Here is a 19,067-nt window from a genome sequence, read left to right on the forward strand (position 1 = left end):
CTCCGCCATGGATACAAAGCATCTGGGTTTGCTCATCATTTTATTTCAGCACTCTGTGAAGTGTCTAGAAAATGCTGCTATTGATAATAGGAGCTCACCTTCACTGAGGCTTTATCATGCCTCAGATATGGTCCTTGAGGGCTTTATTCATATAATCTCACTGCAGCCCTCAGCATCAATGCTATTACTGCCCACATTTCACAGATGGACAGCTAAGGTTGACAAAACCAAGGAAACTGCTGGTAAGTGGTTGCAAAGCTAGTGAGTGACAGTGGAGACTTGAACCTGGGAGAGAGCACTCTGGAATGTGAGCTCTCAGCCACCACCAGAGATGCTCCATCAACATCTGTCCAATGATTGATTGAATAATTGTCTGTTTCCAGAGTGCCTAAAGATTTGATCCTTAAATGTAAAAGATCCAAATCAGAGTATCAGCAAAATTGAGAATTATCTCACTTTAATGGTCTTTGGAGCTGCTTGGAAATTATCAAAGTCAAAAAGGAAAGGCTGTGAAAACAGTGCTTTCATTAAGGGGGATCTAAGGTTATCTTCCTCTTAAAAGATTTGACAAGTCACATTTACTCCAGGTTTTTCTGACTCTTTCACTGAAGGTGATGCTTCTAGAAGGGACCATGCCTCATTCACTTCTGTGAATCCTGAATGACAACTGACATTGGGCCTGTCCCATGGTAAGTGCTCAGAGTCAGGTGGTCAGATTGTCAGGTTCCATTACCAGGGAAGAGTTTAAGAATCTGAATTTTTAAGAAAAAAACTGAAAAACCCAGCAAGGTCTTAAGAACTGGCTGACAGGTAACCTAACTAGAAAAAAAAATCACATGGGTGCAGGTGCATGAATTGTTCCAAGTTTACTTATTCATCATGGAGCAGGGAGACTCCAAATATAGAGGGCTACCCTATAAGGAAAAAAGACATCTTCTGATCTCCATTTTCCCTGGGAGGTGGGGAAGAGTAGATGCTTTAATTAAAAACAGTGATACCAAGGTATTAAACACTGTAATGCCAGACTTTTTTTTTTTTTTTTTTTTTTTTGCTTTTTAGGGCCATACCATTGGCATATGGAAGTTCCCAGATGAGGGGGTCGAATCAGAGCTACACCTCCTGGCCTATGCCACAGCCACAGCAATGCAGGATCTGAGCTGCGTTTGCAGCTTACACAAGAGCTCATGGCAACGCCAGATCCTTAACCCACTGAGCAAAGCCAGGGATTGAACCCACATCCTCATGGTTCCTAGTCGGGTTCATTAACCACTGAGCCATGAAGGGAGGTCCCATCAGACCTGATATTTTGAAAACTATAAAATATTCACTTATCCGTCCCTGTCTTTTATATGCATGCTTGCTGCATCTTCTGTACTGCACGCCAAAGTGTGTAGGGTTGAGATGATTTTGTGTACTGAGTGAAAATCATGGGCTTGCACCTTGCTCAAACATAATCTACATTCTTACCTTTGCCACTCCAAGGAACAGTTCACCTCAACCATCTAAGCTTCTGTGCCCTAATTTGTGAAAAAGGAATTCTCATAGAATTGAGAAGGAAATGAGAACATACAAAGGATGAGCTCTGTGTCTGGTGTATAATTAGGGCTTGATTAATGGTAGCTGCCATTCATCATAATTAGTGTTTTCCTTTAATTATTTTTCTGGGGGAGTTAGTATATTTGAGGAGATAAGTGTTAACATCGAGCTGCACAAAGTTGTCACTCCAAAAAGCAAGAGAGACAGGAAAACTATCACATAAAGGAAAACGTCATTTCTAAACGGGCCTCACACATTGGAACAGTGCACTGCTAGGGAGAAGCTATAAATATGGACTCCCTGGTCAGACTGCTTGGTTCAATCCAAGCTCTAACCCTTATTAGCCTTGTGGACAGAACGAGTTACTTAACCTTTCTGTACCTTCGTTTATTTATCTATAAATATCTTATTTAATTGTCACAAACTAAGAGTGAGCACAATTATTACCCTGTTTTATAGATAAATAACAAATATGTAAAGCACCTACCACACAGCTGGTGCTTGGCAAATACTGTTATTGCTCTAGGGATCAGAAGAATCAGTCTTTCTATGCAAAATTTTAGGACTATCCAACCATGCAAGATATGTTCAGAATGCTTTGGGGAGAGCTCCAATTCTTGCATTAAAAGTTAATCTAGGTATTTTTAGCCATGATCTGTTTTAGAGGTTCTTAATACATAGAGACATAGAGACATAGAGACATTATTAATATCTGTGTAAGAATATACAAAGAATATGTACCTGATTTTATGCCAATATAACACAAAAATAAAGTAGTTCCTAAAATGTGTATGTTCTCAAAGCCCCAAATAGACATATACAAACTTAGAAAACAACATTGGCAAAAAAATGTACATTTTTTCCCCAGGCATGGAAAATCCACTTTTGGAAAAAGGTAATTAAAACCTGCCTATCAATACAGGCTAAGAAAATAAACTTATTAAGAAAATATATTTCCTATGGATTTGTGCTGTCTCTGTGCTCCAGTATAATCTTATAACATTTAGTTTACAAAAATTGACTAAGGAGATATTTAGTATATTGTTCTGCAATGCAACATTTAATTTTATAGCATGGATAATGCATTTCTTTTTACAAATGTATCAGTTTCTTGATAGCATCAATAAGCTTCTTCAGTCATTAAACACTATGTGGGAAACAAGTAAAGCTACAGATGTCCTTACTAAAACACACAGATTAATTTTCAGCTCATAAAACCACTGCATGGGTTACTTGCTTAGTATCTGCAGTCCTTACACTGAAGATGAAAAGGGGAGCTCAGCCAATTTGAATGAAAGATTGTAAATACATTAAAGCTTTGAATGGATTCTCAGTACCCATCAAATACAGATGAAAATGACTAAAATGCGCTCAGTGCTCTGTAGGATCTATCTCCTCCCATTTCAACATTCAAAGTCTTTCCTGACTCTGAACCTGCACACAGACTGCAACATCACTGGCTGCTTGGCCACCACCCTTCCCAACCACCACTCTATGTTAAATTCCTATTATGGCATCAATCATATAGGATATATATATAACCAGATAATTCCTATACCATTTTCCCAGTTCAACCAGTGATTATTTCCCCATGATAGCCTTTGTTGACCCAGAAACTAGATCAAGTATACAGTCATACACCCTTGTGATAGCTGGTATTACTTCCTAGCATGTATCGCAATCACCATTAACTAATTCTTTGAACTGATCCATACCTCCCCACTAGATTATAAAGATAAAGAGGACAGGCACCATGTTTGTTTTTGCCTGCAATGATGCTTGACACACAGTAGCTATTCAATGACTATGGGATGAGTAAGTTTCTATCATTCTTGACACAACACTAAATATCTGGGTATTACCCTCATTATCAGCCTGTCTGGACACTAATTCACAGTGAGAATGAACACTAATATTATTTATTACAATAAGTATAAAAGAAAATGCATATACTTAAGGTCAGATTGATTTGGTTTCAAATATCAGCTCTGCTGCGTTCTAGTTTTATATAACCTGAACAAGTAAATACTTCCTCTGAACCTCACTTTTTTCATGTACAAATTATTTTTAATACTAGTTTTCTCACAGTTTTGCAGCTTAAAAAATGCATATAATGCATTTATCACAGACCCTTATATATTACAAACATTAAGTAAAAATGCCTTTATTAAGAAAGTATTTTTTAAACAATTAAGAGAAATTGTAGCTTCTATCCCTATCCCATTTAATATAAACTACATCATTATAGTATAAACATTAGAATGATAATTAGAATGAAAAGGAGTTGATTGTTTATCATGAGAGATTAAAAATAACTTATATTTTATAAAAGTTCCCATGTACTCATCCAACTAGGAAAGGCTAAAAAGAATCTCTTCTTGACAAAGTAGTTGTTTTTAAATCACTTCTTGTCACTCAGAATTGGAGTAATAAAGAACAGAAAAATTATACATATTCAAAGTCATTTTAAGAAGTGAAAGAAGATGTTACATTCAGAAAATATCTATTTAAAGTGTTCCTTAGGTGTTCAGGGACATTATGGGATCAGGAAGAAAGATTTGGAGTTTGAGGTTATACCAACGGCTTGTTATGAGACCTTGATAATGCTACTTTAAGTATCTGGATTAATAAAATAAGGACAATTATGATAATTATACTTGCTCTGAGGAACAGAGGTAGAACTGAAATAAAAGAAAATATACGCTAAGTGTTTAACATGGAATGTGACTCATAGTAAGTTTTCTGAAAAAATGGGGGCCCATTGGGCTTACAGGAATTACCTCTACCTAGGAACTTTGCTTTCTCCAAGGCTTTTTAGAGCCTGCTTGCTCTACAACTCTTTTCCTTTGGTTGGAATTCCTACAATGTGATATAACTCCCATGGGGTGATCAAAAGAACATGTTTGACATATAGCACCTAAGCAGTTCAAGGAGGAAATTAAACTATTTACTGTGTGTATAATTAGAAATAATGTCAGTGGCTTATGATGTTATCTAACGATAATGTCATAAGAAAATGGTTCGCCACTGCTAGATACACTTCAAAGTAAAGTTGAAGAACGGATCGTGTGTTGAGGATGAAGGAGAGAAAAGGCAAATAGTATTTTAGAGAAATGAAACAAAAAATAATCTCTTGATGTTCTCTTCTTCCTGGAAGGCAATAATTTCGGAAATGGAATTGTATGCTCTATGGTAAGAGAATAAGACACTTATTATTTCTCCTAGACATAGCTGATACTCCTCCATCATATTTCCATCCCTATATACTCTTGAGATGTATTTCCTCAAAATCTAACCAAAAAAAAATTCAGGGTCTTAAAGGCCACTGTTTCCCAACATTGTTATCTTTGATGACTCCCTATCATTATACACTGTGTTCTCCTTCACATGTAGACTCTCCTTTAAGGCTCACAACAACCTCAGAAGGTAGTCTACTATGTTATCTCCATTTTCGGGATAAAGACACTGAAATTCTGAGTAGCTGAGTAACTCGCTCAAAGCCCTTCAGTGGTAAGTGACAAAGCCAAGGTTCCAACCCAGAACTGATTCTACACAGCCTGTGCTCTTCCCTTCATACGTTTAATAATGCTAAGCATTTGGTGTCACACAACCCTTTAGTTTCATTAGGTTCCTATCCATGACCAAGAGCCTTGAATCCTTATGAGGTGAAGTAAGAAGAGAGAACCATACTCACTTAATAATTTTAACAAATTGATTCTGAATGCTGGGTTTACTTGCTTCTGTCACTGACCAAATAAAAATTGATCTTGGGTTTTACTTGACCATTTGAGCTAACCAGGCTATTGTACTGTGGTTCAATCTGCTTATTTAAAGTAGTGGTTCAGAGAGGCCTCTCTTTTGAAAAAATAAAATAAAATAAAATAAAATAACAGACTATTGGCTTTTAGCTTAGAATTAAAGATAGGGAGATGTGCCACCAGATTTTATCATGGTATAGATTCCAGAACCAATGTTTCTGTGCTGGGCTGGTTTTCGAGGGATGTGGTTAGATGTCAGCCCCATTGCTGGATGCTCAGGATAGCATTCCCAGAAAGTAATCATGCCTGCCTGAGATTAAAACAATTACACACTCATTGTGAACCACTGCTCTTTGTGTGTGTGTGTGTGTGTGTGTGTGTGTGTGTGTGTGTATCTGTAAATATGATGTATGTGTATTTGGAAATGGGTATAAAATATTTTTTAAAGGAGAATGGAATTGTGTGTTTTTTTTCTTTTTTCTTATTATGAATTTACTTTTGCCTTATTTACACACATATTCATATGCATGTACATATTTGGGGCTGGCTGCAAATGAGTTAAAATGGAATATTCCCACCCATATGAGATCAAGTATAATCCTATTAAAGCTACATGGATACTAACATCTTTTAAATTTTAATCATCCAGAGAGCTGTCAGTATTGACAGCCATTACACCTGCTGGGAGGAAATGCTATTCCCTGATGCAGGGTCACCAAGGTTCATTCCAGTTGAGCAATAATGCAGCAATAATGCAATCAGACTGTTCAATTTTAGAGCAAATATCCAAAGAAACACATAAATAAATTATATAATTGAAAAGTAAATAAGAAAACATACACTGTTAATTCAACATCCTAATTCTTCATAGAATAAACCTATAGATGAAGAATCTAATTTCCATTCATGGCATAAAATAAGATGAAAAGAACTCAGACCCCTTTTACACCTGCTAACTTTGGCTTCTATTGTCTAAGTGTTCTTACATCTCAGGGTCATGATGACAAAACTGAAAGCTAGTAAAGCTATTAAAAATAAAAACTTCCACAGAATCACATGGAAAAAATATTTCCGTTTCACCTAAAGTATAATAACCTTGCAGCCATAATTTCAGATACTTTCCTATAATCTCCTTATCTCCGGATCTGGCATGAATCCAATTGCAAAGTACAACCTATGATAAATGAGGGAATGAGTTTCTCATTTATTAAGTGAAGTCGATGAGCATTTCATCTGGCAAAGGGTCACCGAAAGGAGAGAATTGAGGCTGTTAATTTCAAGGGGAAGATTGCTTTCAGAGCATCCAATTCGAAAGAATATAAAAACATTGACATACTGAAATTAGTGCAGAGGCTCCTAGTACACATGGAGAAACAGATGTTTCCTGAACTTTCCATCATCATCATTATTATATTTTGGAAAGAAATCAGAAAGGAGATGTGTGTGAACTCGTGAGCAAGTCATGAACTAGCTCCTGCAGTTTACGCTTTGATTTTCAGCTCCACTTCTAACATGATTTATTGGGTGCACCTTTGTTCCACCAGATGTTTCACTAAATTGATCCACTTGTATGGATGAAATGATGCGTCATATCAGAAGATTGACCAACTGCTCCAATGAGTTGATTAATTGTTTCAGTTATATTGAGTTTGGCTTGACGCAAGACTTGACCTTTGCAGAAGAAGAATTCTGAGTATCATATCCAAATGAAAAACACTAGGCTCCAACAGATAAAAGCTACAAGGGCATGGGCGGGCATTTCAGGGAAAAAGAAACAACTAGCTAATAAACATAATTTCCACCTCAATAGTAATTGAAAAAAAATTAACAAGTCCCAATTTTCACTAGCCAAATTAGCACACAGAATTGATGCAAAAATAATTCAAATCCTTTGACCCAGGAATTCCACTGTATGGTGTTGTTGGAGAACAATCAATATGGAAAATAAGAAATGAGCATTAAGATATTCATTGCAGGAGTTCCCCTCGTGGCGCAGTGGTTAACGAATCCGACTAGGAACAATGAGGTTGTGGGTTCGGTCCCTGCGCTTGCTCAGTGGGTTAACGATCTGGCGTTGCCGTGAGCTGTGGTGTAGGTTGCAGATGCGGCTCAGATCCTGTGTTGCTGTGGCTCTGGTGTAGGCCGGTGGCTGCAGCTCCAATTAGACCCCTAGCCTGGGAACCTCCATATGCTGCGGAAGCGGCCCAAAGAAATAGCAAAAAGACAAAAAAAAAAAAAAAAAAGACATTCATTGCAGTATCAGTCATGATATAAGAATTCGGAAACTAAAATGTCTGAAAGTGTGTGAAAGGTTAAGAATACTCCATACACTCAAAATAGAGCAATATACAGCTATTTTCTTAAAATGATCTTATAAAATGTTGATGAGAAATGTAATATATATATAAAATCTATATTGTTTAGACCATGCAGTGGACAGCATGTGTAGCATCTATTCAGCACACAGCTTTGTAGCATGAGTCTCTTGGCCTGATATGTATCGTATTCTCTTCATATCTCTTGGCAACATCCTTTTGATAAACACATTGCCACATTTTACTTGCTAGAATGGCAATTATGATTAATTTGGATGCATTTATGCTTGTCACCCAACAGGCATCAAATGATTCTCTAAGTACCCCTAGAATCTATGTGCTTCTCAAGTTTTTACAGTCTAACCATCCTTTAAATAGCAGATTTTTACTGCTAAATTAAATTTCAAATTCAATTACCATAAATAAGGAATAACACATCTGCATCTGCACATTTTTCACACTGAGCTCAAAGTAGAGCATCATTTCTTATTTCCTTGATGGCTCCTGTCATTTCCAAGGAAAGACTGACCACTCATTCAAGAGGAAAGTTAAACATTACTTCCGAATACAATTAAGGCCCAAGATTTATCTCTTAGACAATAACTGCACCCTGGGAATTTGGGTGTCTTAATAAGCCTGGGTGATCAAAGTGGCTTTCTAGTACCTAATACATATGATCTGGACTCTTTGGTGTGGCACTGAAGACCTTATGCCTTGTGCATCTTACACACAATCCCATCTTTTTGTTTTGTTTTATTTTATTTTATTTTATTTTATTTTTGTCTTTTTCCCATTTCTTGGGCCACTCCCGTGGCACATAGAGGTTCCCAGGCTAGGGGTCTAATCAGAGTTGCAGCCTCCGGCCTACACCAGAGCCACAACAACATGGGATCCGAGCCGTGTCTGTAACCTACACTACAGCTCACGGCGACACCGGATCCTTAACCCACTGAGCAAGGCTAGGGATTGAACCCGCAACCTCATGGTTCCTAGTCGGATTCGTTAACCACTGAGTCAGGACGGGAACTCCAATCCTGTCTTTTTAAACTGTTTCCTCACATAAATGAAGTGTCTTAAAAAAATAGCGCATGTTTTATTGTTCCTTCTTACTCCATTTCCTGGAATGCCTCTTCCTGTCTTTCACCCCATATTCCTTAAGAGAAAGGACACCAGTAGTACACTGGGGGCCTCCTAGGTGCCAGAAAGTTTTTTTGTTTGTTTGTTTTGTCTTTTTAGGGCTGCACCCATGGCATCTGGAGGGTCCAAAGCTAAAGGGTCTAACCCTTACACTACAGCTCACGGCAACACCGGATCCTTAACCCACTCAGCAAGGCCAGGGATAGAACCTGTATCTTCACGGATACTAGTCAGATTCACTTCCGCTGGGCCATGATGGAAACTCCAGTGCTGGGAAGTTTTGAAGGCACATGGGATACATCTTTAAGCAAAACAAAGGTCCCTGGCTTCACTGATGTTTGCACCCTAAGATATAGGGGAGATAGATAATAAACAACGTAGAACCAGCAAGTAGAAGATATAGACTATTAGAAGGTGAAAATGCTAAGTTAAAAAATAAACGTAGAACAGCATAAAGGAAATTAGGAGTGTAGAAGATACAACATAAGCTATAAAGAAAATGTAGGCTCTAAATTAGCATAAAAATATCAACTGAAATTGTATTTTAGAGAGGAGAGTTAAATTTTATTTTTGCCTGTGGTCACACAACTAGTTAGTTCAGCAAAGGGCCAGAATTCATCTGCTAAAGGGCATTCCAATGTTCTTCCTGCAAGAAGCTTTAGCCACTTCTGTGTTACAAAGAGGTAAAAAGAATGGGTTTGGGAATCAAAAAGTTGAAGCCTTGTCTCTTGGGCAAGTTACTTAACTCTTTTATCTACAACTTTCATATCTAGAAAATGAAGGTAATTGTAGCACCTACATCACAGACATGCACAGGGGAAAAAGAAAGGATGCTTAGAAATCATTTCAACAGTGTCTGACATATTGTAAGCACAAGTTAAATGTTACTGTAGCTTTTTTCTTTTTAAATTTCACTGGAATACTAAACACCTATACCATAACAATGAACACCAGATACCAGCTTAGGTAATAATATTAAATGAGTAGCTATTATATGCAAAAGGTTATATGCTCAGAGATCTGTCATGCTTCTGATGAGCAGATTAGACCTTTTCATGCCTATGGCCTTTTTGTGCTGTTTCTAATAGCAAGCTGATCCCTAGAAGGTTTCAGAAATCAAACAAAGTTGGAGGTCATGGTAGCAGTTAAAAATTACCCTTCTTAAAACAGTGAATTGACCTGAATATTAGTGCACCCTTGAAAAAAAGTGACTTCTCACAATGCCCTCTTATTTCCTGGAAGAATAAACAATTCACTTTCTTCCATGACATAGAAAATCATAGGAGCCAAGAGAAAAGTATATTTTTATAAGAAGAGTATCTTTCTGAAATTCATCCAGGCCTCTGATAGGAGTAATTTGAAATATATCTTAAGGGTCACTTCTATCCATAAACACACATCTGTGTATTTTAGGTACTGATCTGATAGCATCATACATATTTTCTTCTAGACTCTAATCACCTTGAGGAAAGAACCAATTTTCTTTACTCACACCTCCTAGCATACCGTTCCCAGTTTCACTCATAGTAGGAACAATAATATGGGACAATAAACATCTAGTCAACACATGGACTAATAGAACTGATGCCTTAGCTTATCCTTATATAATGAGAAAATTCCTAATATATCATAAAAGAGGAAATAGTTCCCATACAGTTCTGTATAAAGACAGAAGTGGGACTAACAATGCCATTCCTATTGGTAGATCCTAATGAACCCATCTCCTAAGCAGAGTGTCTTTTCACTTTGCTTATTTTATTTTATTTTATTTTGTCTTTTGTCTCTTTAGGGCCATACCCATGGCATATGAAGGTTCCCAGGCTAGGCGTCTAATCAGAGCTACACCTTCCAGCCTACATCACAGCCACAGCAATGCCAGATCCAAGCCACGTCTGCGACCTACACCACAGCTCACAACAATGCTGGATCCTTAACCCATTGAGCAAGGCCAGGGATCACACCTGCATCCTCATGGATGCTAATCAGGTTTGTTAACCACTGAGCCACAACGGGAACTCCTCTTTTCACTTTAAATTTAGGATTGGCCGTATGACTTGCTCTCTGTAATGACCTCACCTAGTGTCATCTAAGCAGAGCTTGATAGGCACTTGAACATTGGGGCTAGCCTGTCTTTCTGGAATGCTCCCTCTTGCAGCCCGTATATCAGACAGTAAGAAAGCCCATCTAGCCAATAGTTAAAGTGTCACATGGAGGGGAACATAGATGCCTCAGACCACTAGCATAGACTCCTAGCCATGAGGATAATAAGATGATCTTGGGTGTTCCAGGTCCTTGATGAGCTTCAAGCTGATTGTAGCCTCACACGCATAATCCCAGCCCACAGTATACCAAGCAGAAGAACCACTCACTGAGCCCAGCTAACCCCTAGTTCACGGGAAATAATAAATTGTTGTTGTTTTAAGCCACGACACTCTAGGTTGTTGGATGTAGAGTAATAGATAACTGAAACATAAATAAAAAGATCACATGGTTAAGATTCAGAAAAGCACGGGTCCCAGACTCCCTGTGCCACCTACCATTTTTGAGACTTTTGGTTCACTGCAGAACCTATTACAACCTTAGTTTCTTCATTTACAGAATAGATAAAGACATCGAACTTGCAGAATTGCTGTGAAGATTCAATGAAATAATGCCACACCTAGCAAGCACCCCCGAAAATAGTTAGCAGTCATTGTGAGCATTGCTGAAGTAAAATAAATAACATGGGCTTAATTTCTTGTTAGTGTTATTGATGGAAATCTCAATCAGTAGTTCAACCTGAGCTGTATATTGCATCCCTTTTTCTCGGCTTCTCCTTAGCCTCTACCATATTCATACATATAAAAAAAAATGTTAGAAGAGTAAATGGAAAAGCCTCTATTTCAGAGTAACCTCTTGACTGTCCTTCTGGCCACCACTCTCATTCCTCTACCATAGTCTCTCATCTACTCAGCAGCCAAAGTGACCTGTTCAAAGTCCTAAACCATTCCCCGTAAATTTCCATCTTTAAACCTACCCATGGTCTAGCACTGAAACCTGAATGAATCCCTTCCTGTGGCCCAGAGTCCTAGCTGACTCACCCATCACTGCATCCCTCCCTCAGTGCCTGGCCCTCCTCTTTCCCCTCTGTGTTGCCCTCTCCAGCAAGGCCATTGACTTGCTTCTTCAAACACAACAGCTCTCCAAGTCTCAGGGCTTTGCCTTTGCTGTTCCTGCTGCTTGGACCAGATATTCATGTATTACTCAGGCATCATTCAGAGATCAGCTCAGACCCCACCTCAGAGAAGCCTTCCCTGATTAGTTCAAGCAACCCACACCCTCAGTCCCTAAACCATCAGTTGCTCACACTCACAGAATCCATGTTTTGTGTTCTTTTCCTTCTTCTTCCCTTAGCACTTGATGTAATATTCACTGTTTGTGTGTTTGCAGACTCACTGACTATTTTCCCTCCTGGAAAATGAAAGTCCTATGACATCAGGGTTTCTGTCTCATTCATCATTTTAGCCCCTCTGCCTAGAGCGGGGGTTCACAGATTATGGCCCAGAGGCTTATTTTTGTAGAGCACATGAACAAAGAATGGCTTTTCATTTGCTAATGAATGAATTTGTCAAAAGAAAAATAGTATCACATGATATATGGAAATTACATGAAGTTTAAATTACACTGTCCATAATTAAAGGCTTATTAGAATACAGCCACAAGGATTGGTTGTGGCTCCCATTGATTTAAAATTACAGAATTGAATAGCTGCAACAGTGACCATATGGCTTACAAAGCCTATAATATTTACTATCACACACACACATATGCAACACACACACACAGAGCTGACTCTGGCCTAGAGCAGTGCCTGCCTTATTATAGGTGACCAACCTAAATGGGTCCAAGGAATTTTTAAAAGGAAAAATTGTCTAACAGTGAAATCTCCCAGGTGCAGGAAACATCTGACCAGGAATACTTTTCCCCACAAAAAGCCAATTAAATAAAAGTTTCTGACTTTTATTTCTGGCCGTTGGAAACCTTCCAGGTTCTTTACTTGTCTCCAAAAGCGTCATGTTTCCCTAAGGAGCAGAACGCAAAGCCTGCATCCTCATCAAGGGTCTAACTGACCCTCACACAGAGAAATGCTAAATGAACAAGACTGGAGATGTTTGGAAAAAGTAAACGCAGATTTCTTAATAAAGCTGAAAACAGCTTGGTAAAGCTGAGAATAGGCTCCTAGCATCCCAAGGCATGTTTATTTCTATTTAAATAGATGACTTCCGATAGACTGTTATCAGCTCAGCAGGGATCCTGGGAGAGAAGTACTTCCCTCCTCTTGTGCAGTTTAAGCTCTTTTCCAATGAAATTCAGCCAGACTATAAAAAGCATCTGTCAGTCTGGATAAAAACAATAACTATGGTCAAGTAATGCTAATACCCATGGCTGCCCATTTCTGGAGTGCTCTAAACAGATAGGAAATAGCCTCACTGGAAAAGATCAAGGGTTTGATGATCTTTTATAGAAAGGTGGCTTCTTGGGAAAAGAAGATGAAAAGCATCAGGGGGCAGAGTGATAAAGGGGTGGTGTTTCTTCTCTACCTGAACCAGAGGAGTGTGATGCATGTTTGGGCCATGGGGACGCCCTCTGCTATCACAACAGAGAAAGAGGTAATGAACTGTGACAGGCCCCAGACAGAGACGACTTTGCACAGCTTCTCAGAGCCAGCGAGGTGGCAGATGAGGTCACTGGCAGTAGCATGAAAAATGATTGAGGAGGGTGATACATATAATTTCAGATGAACTCCAAGCCCCTTTCCAGGACAGACAAGTCAAAATGCTGTCAGAGCAGGGGATTCACTCTAGAGCTGATCACCAAAGAAAGATGATGTGTTTCTAGAGATCTAATTCACTCCAGTAGGCATCTGATGATGATTCAAGAAGGATGCTGACAAGAACAGAATGATGAAAAGGGCTCACAAAGAGACAGACAGGGGAACACACGAAAAAGAACAAGAAGGCTTTGAAGAGTACCAACTGGGCTGAGAAGTAGCTTAGAGAAAAAAAATAAAACTTCCTAATCATAAGAATTCAAGCCAACTATGATGAGGTGTCTAATCAGGTTCATTAATCAATGTAAAGAGTTCATGCCCCCCCAAAAAAATATCATTTCATAGAAAAATCAGATGTTCCTCCTAAATCTTAAAAAATCTCACCTTCAAAATAAACATCATCAGGGCAAGTTTTTGTAGGTAAAATGAGTTTAACAATAATTTCATGAGAAAATGAGAAATGATGAGAGGAAAGAGTAAAAGCTGTGACTGTCAGGCAATGGGCAGATAGTGGCTTGTGATGGCAGCTCTCCCATACAGGGTACTCCTCCTCTGTCTCCTCCTTCTCCTTCCTTTCTCTTCCCCTCTCTCCTTCTTAGAGGCAACTTCCTCTGGAGAGTTTTCTGATTTCCCCTCTTGTGTGCTCCCAAAATGCCCCACTTATATCTCTCTTACAATACTTATCCCACTCCATAATACAAGTGAACCTCAGAGATATTGCAGGTTTAGTTCTAGACCACCATAGTAAAGCAAATATTACAAGAAAGTGAGTCATACAGATGCTCTGGTTTTCCAGTGAATATCAAAGTTATGTTTACACCATGCAGCAGTCTATGAAATATACCATTGCATTCGGTCTATAAACACAGGGTACGTATTACCTTAATTTTAAAAATACTTTGTTACTAAGAACTGCTGACCATCATCTGAGCCTCCACTGAGTCATAATGTTTTTGTAATCATAACGTCAAAGATCACTGCTCACAGATCACCATAATAAGGAGAATAGAAATGAAAAAGGTGGAAATATTGCAAGAAATACCAAAGTTATACAGAGACGAGAGGTGAGTAAATGCTGTTGGAAAAAAAATGGTGCCAATTGACTTGTTTGATGCAGGATTGCCACAAATCTTAAAAATTCAGTAAAGCAACACACAGTAAAATGAGGGATGCCTGTAATTGCTGCATGACTGCTGATTCCCTCAGCCCTGTGGGGATCCTGGAGAGAAAGGATATTGATTTGCAAGCTGTACCCTCAGTGGTTTGCACAGCGCCCAGCTCAAAGCAAGTGTTCAATGGAGGAGAAACAGCATCAAGGAACAAGTGAGTAAGTAAAAGAACAGATGGACCAAGTTACTGTGCAAACAAGGATCTTGCTGATGGAAATAATAAAACTGGCATCCAAATAACCTAATTCCATCACAACATGAATACCTTAAAAAGGATCCATCCCAGAGACTTTCCTTACCCTGGAGAAAACACATTCTTTATAAATCAGGCTTTCTAATGTCTTTTTCTGGGATTTGGCATAGAGTTGATTTTTGACACTGTGGTTTTTCAGAGAAATTACATCTTTTATCAGTTGGAAAAATAAAAAAAAACAGATGAAATAGGTGTGCTACAGCCACAGCCTTAAATATTTAAATATAATCTAATTTGAAATTCCTTTGCATTTCTTTACACAATACCACTTATACATTCAGAAATCTCGACTTGTTCTTTGCTATTATCGATGTTGGCACAATAACTCCAAAATCTATCCTCTTTCTTTTTGCCCACTTCCCATATTCCATTTAGGAGATGAAATAAATGCCTAAATAGGAAGAAACCCTAAATACAAGGAGAATGATTCCCTTTTTATCAATGATAGGATCCCCCCCCCAAAAAAAGAAAAATATTCTGGGCAAAGTTGAGTAACTTTAAGAAATGCATCAAGTAGATAACAATCTATGCATAATATTTGATTTATGGGTTTAGTGATTATGCATAGTTGTATTAAATACATTATTTAACAGGCTATATTAAATAATAGATTGATTTAGAAATAATATTTTTTCCTTTACCATGACATCTTGTAATAATTTCATTAAATCTCTTCCCACAAATCTCAACCTTAAGGTCCTCCCCAACACAGAGCCATTTTTCAAGTACTCTCAAGTTTTCCAAACCTATTATCATCCTATCTAAGTTATTTGAAATAAAGCACTTTTTGAATCGGTATTTGATGCTGTCATAGGAAATTTCAAGCAAAGTCACAAAAATCCAATTGCATGATATTAGGACTTCTTGTTTCCCCATTTGTCTAATAGGTAAGTGTATGTGAGCTTTATAATGTGACCAAAATCTTAAATTCATTATTAAGTGATTTTTGAAAGGTGCATACCTATATGACATTCAATGCTTGCAATTATGAGAACATGCTCCCAGGAATAATGCCTAATTTTTGGTTGAGGGATTTTTTTTTCTTTTTAAAATGCATTCTCCATATTATGTCTATAAAAATCCCAAACTGACAAAGCTAATGTCTTTTTTACCCTCTTCCAAGTACTTTGTCATTCAAATAAAAGAACTGACAAAACAGCAGGTAATATAAGAACATTATAAAGATTTGAATTTAAGGCAATTCCTTTTTTCTAAGGAATAGAAAAGGGAAAACACTACCTTGTCTTTGGACATATACAGTATTTTCTCTCTACTTTGTGGTACTATTCATTCACATGCATCTATTTTGCATGAACTAAATTTGGCATGAACTGTAGTATACCAGATGCTTAAGTGGATTAGAGTCCAGACTAAACCCTTCCTCAGTAGACACTGTTTTTACTCAGGGTTTCTTGGTTTTTAAGCTTTTGCAAAATTGGTAACAGGACATTCCAATTTTTAAATTCCTTTGGGAAGATGAGTTTTTTTTTTTCTGTTTTAAATATATCTCCTTTTCCTTTTCCTTGGGTTTCTTAGAACAAACACAAATGCAATACATATGCAGCTTCACATGTCAATATAAGCCAGTTCATTTTGAATGTGAAGAAGGCTTCACCACATCAAGTCCCCAGGTTATACAAGTTATCAGGGAAATTCCAAGGACCAAGTGTCCCCCTCAGAAGATTTCTAGCTCTGTAATTAGCTTCCCACAGATATTCTGCATATTCCCAACTGGACCCCCAGTGATACTGTCAATATTTGACAACATATGTAATGATCAGAACTGGATACATTCCATTTGCAAAATTTAGCATTTCTTTTCCACATCCTATCATTATTTTAGCTATTCTAATTTCAAGAGTACCTATTTCTTTTCTACATTTTATCTCTTTTATCTGTCATTACTCCAGAGAAGTAGTTTGACTATTTGATTTACCATATACAATATCTAATGATTGATTCAAGTACTATTCTCCTAAAAATCTGGATATTCTGCTTTTCTCATCCTGGGCTATCTGGATCACCTAAAATTTGGGGAAGCAGTGGTTAGAGGCTCATGTCACTGGCTTGATTTTTAATTCTCACTGCACTATTTACAATCTGATTGACCTTGAGCAAGTAATTCAGTGAGCTGGTCACAGGAGAATTAAATGAGTATGTTAACCATTTAGGACAGTACCTGACACACATTAAGTATTCAAAATACATAAGCAATAAATTTTCCTATAGATTACATGATGAGATAGCTATGGTATAATGAAAAGAGACCTATGGCTAAACCTAATCCAATTCCGTATAGAAGTCTGAGAAATTGACACTGCACAAATACTCAAGACCATTTAAACACCTGTGTTCAAGAACCAGTAATTCTAGTGACAGAATTAGAATTCAGGCTTTACCTTCTGTTTGTTGTGTGACCTCAGGCCAGTTTCTTAACCTCAACACACCTCAGTTTTCTCATACATAAAATTAGGATTACATTAATAATCATCTAATAGGATTGGTAGGAGAATTAAATTAATAATTGCAAAGCATGAAGAAATATTCATGGCACTTAATAAACACAAAAAATATACCTAAAATTGTTATCTTCAGTGCAATTTGGTATGTGTTTAATTAGTACCTACTATATGCAATGCACTATACTCAATAGTACAAGATCCAGAATATGGAATAAAATATGATTTCTATCCTCAAGGAGCAAAAATTGAAGGTTCACCTCAAGTAGATAAGGAATTAATACAAAATGGGAAATAAAAGCATTCAAAATTCCAATAAAAGGTTTATATGTATTCAGAGAGGCTACAGGGAGTATATCTGGATGTGAGTAATCAGAGACCTTCTCATAAAGGAAGTACCATTTGAACTACACCTTGAATAATGGGTAGGCTTACACTAGACAGGGGCTAAATTGGGAAAAATCCTTAAGAAGAAGAATTATAGCACATGGGAGGAAAAGGAAAGGTCATATTTAGATAAATGAAAGTATTTATATTAGCTGGAACATATGACATAGCTATGAAAATCTGAATCTCCAAAATAGTGGAAGGAGTGTAGATTAAAATTGTGGAGGGTCTTGACTGTATTACACATTGAGAGAAAAGAGTAATGGCAAGCTAAACACTGCTATAAGGAGATTTGTCTGATGCCAATGTTGAAAATGAACTGCAGTGAAGGAAGAGAAAGTGTTAGTGGTTTACAACAATACAAAATATAAGAAAATGAAATTAATAAAGCAAAATACATTACAATCAAGTAATATAATAAAAATAGAAAATCTCATCAAGGAAAAAAATGCTGAAGGGCTTTTTTATGCCCTTCCTAGTGGCCAAGGCAATGAGGGAAAATCTCAATGGATCATACACCTCACATTATAGAACCTCTTTAATAGTTCTTGAGAAATTTAATAGTTGATGAGAAATAGTACCATTTGGTCATTTTACATGCTCATGACAAATAATCAATTGTTTTAAGCCATTAAGTTTTGGAATGATCTCTTAGGAAGCTATATACAACCAAAACTATCTAATTTTTACAACAATTCCATGAAAGTCAGTATTTACCTTTATGTTACAGGTGAACAAACTGAATATCAGAAAGTTTAAGCAACTTATTCAGTGTCACACAGCTCCTACATGGAAGAGCTATAATGACTGTCAGCCCTGTAACCTGGTTAACTGATTTGTAAGGGCATTAACTAAAACACAACCATAAGGATAAATTAATTTAGAGAAAAATAAGATGATTTGTAGTTGCTATTTTTTTACAATGTTAGGACTATAAACAGAGTAAATTGATAAAGCCTAAGATAAAATTAGCAATAATAGTACAGAAATCTTGAGAAACAGAGGCAGCCTGCCAACCACTGGTTATACAGTCTTGAGGGCATTAGTGTTCCCTAGAGAGGAGCAGTCTTATAAAAGCTTATAGATTTATGCCTGGAGTTCCCTTTGTGTCTCAGCAAGTCAAGAACCCAACTAGTATCCATGAGGGTTCAGGTTCAATTCCTGGGCTTTCTAATTGGGTTAAGGATCCAGCATTGCCAAGAACTGAGGCATAGGTTGCAGACATGGCTCAGATCTGGCATTG

General features: G+C 37.5%; 1 protein-coding gene across 4 annotated transcripts in view; it reads right to left on the reverse strand.

The window, feature by feature from the left end:
- NELL1 (neural EGFL like 1) overlaps positions 1-19,067 on the reverse strand; it is a 945,441-nt gene that overhangs the window by 300,504 nt on the left and 625,870 nt on the right. The gene's annotated exons all lie outside the window — the stretch shown is intronic.

Source organism: Sus scrofa, chromosome 2, assembly GCF_000003025.6.
Source record: "Sus scrofa isolate TJ Tabasco breed Duroc chromosome 2, Sscrofa11.1, whole genome shotgun sequence".
Classification (NCBI taxonomy): Eukaryota; Metazoa; Chordata; class Mammalia; order Artiodactyla; family Suidae; genus Sus; species Sus scrofa.